This window comes from Oncorhynchus gorbuscha, linkage group LG05 (genome assembly GCF_021184085.1).
Source record: "Oncorhynchus gorbuscha isolate QuinsamMale2020 ecotype Even-year linkage group LG05, OgorEven_v1.0, whole genome shotgun sequence".
Classification (NCBI taxonomy): domain Eukaryota; kingdom Metazoa; phylum Chordata; class Actinopteri; order Salmoniformes; family Salmonidae; genus Oncorhynchus; species Oncorhynchus gorbuscha.
Window position 1 is genome coordinate 14,097,105 of NC_060177.1, and position 6,000 is coordinate 14,103,104.

Consider the following 6,000-nt stretch of genomic DNA (forward strand, 5'->3'; position numbering starts at 1 on the left):
GTCCATTATAGTGTAATCTGATTTAACTCTCGTATATTGTGACCTATTATGAAAAGAATAGTATAAAGAACATGGCGGTAAATGGCATCTGGGGATGCTGTCAGTCCCCATCCTCCCTGGAAGTCCACTCTCTCCCTCACACTGTCACAGACCTCTGGGGGCAGAAACCAGGGGACAGGTGGGGAGGGAGTGGTGGTGACCAGGAGGACACTTGTCAGGACAGACCTGTGTTTGAATAAAACAGAGGGGGGGGGGGTTACAGAGAGAGACAGAGAGTGTGTGTCTGTCCAGGCCAGTGTGTGTAATTGTGCCTGAACAAGTGTGTGTGTGTGTGTGTGTGTGTGTGTGTGTGTGTGTGTGTGTGTGTGTGTGTGTGTGTGCCAGTATGCGTGTGAGGTGTGCACACACTTAAGTGTGTGTCTGTATGTATGTATGTGTGTGTGTATAGGTGTAATCATGTGCAAGTGTGTGTATGTGTTAAAGAGACAGCTGTTGATGTAGATGGGATGTGACAGTTCTTCCTGGGATTCTGGGATTAATTGGGATCAGGTCACCTCTTCACTGTCTGGACAGTAATGCTATGCAGTCTCATATGGCTATTTACATAGCCAGCCTCCCTGGGCTCCTCACTCACACACAGGCACACACGCACGCATGCACACACACAGCCACGCACACATACACACACACGCACAGACTATACAGCGTGCCTAGCTAGAGACGATGTGTTGTCATTATTTTTAGCCGAGCTAGCAGCAGAAGTTGTTGTACTAGCAGCAGTCGAGCTTGTTGGTTACCATGTTATATTCAGATATACTTTTTTAGTAGTCACTTTTTTTTCACAAATATATTTCCTTGCTTGGGAACAAATATGTGTACTTGACAAGAGCCTCCCTACTAAGAAAGTGGTTGTCGATGCTGAAGTAACTATGTTACCTTTTGCAAACTCTGTCTGAAAGCGGCAGCCCCCTTCAGAAGAGCGGATAGATGGGAGAGAGACAATGAATGTGCAGGTACTAAGAAGACACACTGTACTGAATAATTTATGTCTCAGCAAAATAAAGACAGCGTCTTGAAGTCCTGAGTAAAGTAGAAGATGTAGACTGTGGTGACATATGAAGAGACAATAAAGACAGGAACAGTGGAGGGAAGGGGAGAAGCTGTGAGCCTGAGTTAAGAGATTGTTTTGGTTTCACTGCCAACTGCCTTCTTTCTGAAAGTTGTATTATTTTGACTTGTTTACCACGAGGCCTCTCCCCACTCTCTGCTCCTTCACGACCGTCACACTCGGGAAGCTACAGTAACCAGGTGAATCCTGGGTAGACACACTAGAGGAAGAGAAACAGCCAGTGGCCTCTTTGATTCCAGGCCTCTGGTTCTCTTAGATGAGCTATTCTCTCTATAGATACAACTACAAACCCACTGTCAGGTAGAGCAACCTGAAGAATGGAGAAAAGGATCCTGTCCCTATTCTAATTGAGGTGGAACAGTAATGGAATGGTGCTGGGTTGGTTGGTTTGATGGTTGGTTGGTTGGTTGGTTTGATGCTTGGTTGGTGGCTTAGCTTGGATTAGATTGGGTGGTTGGTTGGTTTGATGGTTGGTTGGTGGCTTGGCTTGTATTAGATTGGGTGGTTGGTTGGTTTGATGCTTGGTTGGTGGCTTGGCTTGGATTAGGTTGGGTGGTTGGTTGGTTTGATGCTTGGTTGGTGGCTTGGCTTGGATTAGATTGGGTGGTTGGTTGGTTTGATGCTTGGTTGGTGGCTTGCCTTGGATTAGGTTGGGTGGTTGGTTGGTTTGATGCTTGGTTGGTGGCTTGGCTTGGATTAGGTTGGGTGGTTGGTTGGTTTGATTCTTGGTTGGTGGCTTGGCTTGGATTAGATTGGGTGGTTGGTTGGTTTGATGCTTGGTTGGTGGCTTGCCTTGGATTAGGTTGGGTGGTTGGTTGGTTTGATGCTTGGTTGGTGGCTTGGCTTGGATTAGGTTGGGTGGTTGGTTGGTTTGATTCTTGGTTGGTGGCATGGCTTGGATTAGGTTGGGTGGTTGGTTGGTTTGATGCTTGGTTGGTGGCTTGGCTTGGATTAGGTTGGGTGGTTGGTTGGTTTGATGCTTGGTTGGTGGCTTGGCTTGGATTAGGTTGGGTGGTTGGTTGGTTTGATGCTTGGTTGGTGGCTTGGCTTGGATTAGGTTGGGTGGTTGGTTGGTTTGATGCTTGGTTGGTGGCTTGGCTTGGATTAGGTTGGGTGGTTGGTTGGTTTGATGCTTGGTTGGTGGCATGGCTTGGATTAGGATGGATGGGTGGTTGTTTGGCAATAGGCCTGACCAAATTTAGTCGACTGATCGATTGTTTGGTTGATGGCTGTTGGTCGACTGAGATTTTTTTAGTTGAACAATGGCAAATATATACACTGTCTGATTCCCGTCTTTCTGAGTGGACTAATACATTGCGGAGGCTGCGGTATGGCACACCAGTATCACCAGTAGTATATTTGCCGTTCATTCCCAGCCTATCAACCAAACAATCGACCAGTTTACTAAATGGAGTCAGGCCTATTGCCAACCAACCAACCAACCACCCCACCAACCATCAAACAAGCCAACCAACCACCCAACCTAACCCACCAACCAAGCATCAAACCAATTACAATGTTTGTTACAGTCATTTCTGTGCATTCAATACATTATTATTACAGTCTTACCGTTGTCATTGTAACAGTGGACACATTGTTTGCAGAGCGCACAACCTAGGCTACACTTGTGAGCAAAAAGTTTTGGTTTATTTCATTCCATTTAAGATTTGTATCATTTTCATTTAGATAGGATCTTGATTAACCACCTGACGGTGATTTTGAGATATTATAAATTAAATTGTTCCATGAAAATGTGCATATGGAAATCATAACTGGCACGCAAATCAGTAGAAGTGGTATGATAACTTGGCACTCCAAATGGAAAAGGTTGCCGACCATTGGTGTAACCTATAACCGGCAACAGGAGCATAACGGCTGTGAAGGCCAGCAGCGGGCAGCGGGAGGAGCAGGGTGGGAAACAGGGTTTTTTCTTCTGGTTAGGCTATATTTATCTCTGGCTCCCTCTTTAGTCATTTATGTGTCTTCATTTTTAATCGCAGTGCCTAAAGCATCAGACAAGCACAGTAGACAACGTATAGTTGATTTTAATCAAACATAGGGTGTGTCTATATATGGGAAAATACACATTTCATCAATTTGACCAACAGACGACTCTTGATTGACCAAGTTTTTTTTTTGTCGGAGACAGCACTATGTGGGAAGCTGGTGGTTAGTAGCCTTGGTGACGCTGGAGAGAAATGCTATCCAACTGGATTGGTTGGTGATTGGCTTCCCTCCCTAATAAAGGAGGATTGGTAGCTGGATTGGTTGGGGATTAGCTTCCCTCCCTAATAAAGGTGGATTGGTAGCTGGATTGGTTGGGGATTGGCAGGCCAGGTGAGGGTGCCTGCATGGTTTCTGGAGGAGGGAGGGCACCAGGTGGGTACGCAGACAGACACCCAGACACCCAGACGGCCAGTGGAGAGCTCCTGTCCTGCCAGTCTGCCCCCATTATACCTCCGGAGCACTGATGACACCTGACGATGGCAGCCTACTGTGTCCTCGTCTGGAGTAATGCAGCTGCCCGCACGACGCCAGTCATTTCCAACGCCACTTTCATCCCTGTGCTCACTTCAAAAGTGACATCTGTCATCCCTAAGAAGCTTAGAGACGTCATGTTCCTGCCATCAGAAGCTTTGATGGTGATTTGGCCCCGGGCAATTGTCATACATAACTTACCAAGAGAGAACAATGGAGGAATCAGACTTAGGTTTTAAAAGTAGTGTTGTAAAGTACAGGCAAGATGAAGTAAAATCCCCCCACTATCGCTAGAGAGATAGGGAATCAAAGTGTAGCAGTGAGCTGGTGGAAGTGTGTATCACACGTCTTGTCAGCTTTCTTCTTGTTCGCCTCATGACTGCATCTGCCTTGTCTTCACCACAACGGAGCAGCATCTGCTGATGACGTCTGAATGATTGGTTTAGCCTTGTTGTATTGTTTTGTTACCATACACCATTTGAAAGAGCTACAAACAGTGTGTTTTGGTGTAAACTCACCCAATGTGTATTGATATTGTGTAATGAAGGGAGGAGAAGAAGAAACAGCTCATCATAGTTCACAAGGCCGTCAGAGGAATCAGACTTATCATAGGGAATGTGTGAAGTGTGTGTGTCTGTGTATGAGAGTTTGTTGAATGTTTGTGCCAGTGTTTGTGGAATGTGTAGTGTATGTGTGTGTGCTTGTGGCTGTTGTAGTGTTTATGGCAGTTGCTGTGACTGAGTTCATGACTCTGACTAGGATCAGATGCTATATAACTGTCAAATGGTCATGTCGCTAACTGAGTTTGCAGGCGTCACATTTGATTGTATCTTTGGATATATATTTAGCTCTAGCTATGGCCATTTAATTTTCTGTCCATCTGTAGCAATGTTCTCTATCCTTCTGAAGCAATGTTCTCTCTCTCTCTCTCTCTCTCTCTCTCTCTCCCTCTCCCTCTCTCTCTCTCCCTCTCCCTCTCCCTCTCTGTCGCTCTCCCTCCCTCTCTTTCTCTCTCCCTGGGTTAACCCAGAGTTCATCCATCCCTCTTTCTCACCTCTCTGTGACTGACAAGTCTGTCTTCCAGATGGCTGCCAGATTGCCGGCTCCCTGTCACTTCATATTAAGACCCGTTTGATTAATGCATCATTTAAGGCCCCGTTAAGTTCCTCTCCACAAATATATGTGTATCCAATTAGAACTGTTAAGCTAGGTGACATCACTGCCTAACTATTTGTTTTTCCTCTCCACAGTCAGTTTTCTACTTATAGCCTGGGCTAGCGGGCTAGGCTTACCTGGGCAAGGCGTCTCTCTAACCCGCCTCTTTAACCCCACCTCTCTAACCCCACCTCTCTAACCCCGCCTCTCTAACCCCGCCTCTTTAACCCCACCTCTCTAACCCCGCCTCTTTAACCCCGCCTCTCTAACCCCGCCTCTTTAACCCCACCTCTCTAACCCCGCCTCTCTAACCCCGCCTCTCTAACCCCGCCTCTTAACCCCACCTCTCTAACCCCACCTCTCTAACCCCGCCTCTCTAACCCCACCTCTTTAACCCCACCTCTCTAACCCCGCCTCTCTAACCCCGCCTCTTTAACCCCACCTCTCTAACCCCGCCTCTCTAACCCCGCCTCTCTAACCCTGCCTCTAACCCCGCCTCTCTAACCCCGCCTCTCTAACCCCGCCTCTTTAACCCCACCTCTCTAACCCCGCCTCTCTAACCCCGCCTCTCTAACCCCGCCTCTCTAACCCCGCCTCTCTAACCCCGCCTCTCTAACCCTGCCTCTAACCCCGCCTCTCTAACCCCGCCTCTCTAACCCCGCCTCTTTAACCCCACCTCTCTAACCCCGCCTCTCTAACCCCGCCTCTCTAACCCCGCCTCTCTAACCCCGCCTCTCTAACCCCACCTCTCTAACCCCACCTCTCTAACCCCACCTCTCTAACCCCACCTCTCTCCATCCTACTCTCTGGTTGTTTAACTAAACTGTCAGTGGAACCAACCTGGGTGAAACAAGGCTGATTAAGCTTGTTTACCACTGATGCTGGGTTTTGGATACACATACTCACACATGTACACAAATGCGCAGAAACACACGTGTTTGTGTTCTCGGCAACTGCCGGTGATGAGGCTGAGCTGCAGACAATCAGGACTTTAAGATGGGGTCGGACCGCAAGCCGGAGGCACTCGTAGGATTTGTTTTATTTGCGTCGCCAAATGATCCTGGTTGTTTAATTCCAACATTAACACATCTACCCCAACAACATCAACTGAGGGAGGAAGTGGTTTAAGATACTGTACTGTTCTATTCTTACCACCTAAATACAACTACCGTGTCATGTCTGAAACAAGTGGATACATAAGTATCTCAGAGTCTAAATTGGATGCCACTGGATCTCCA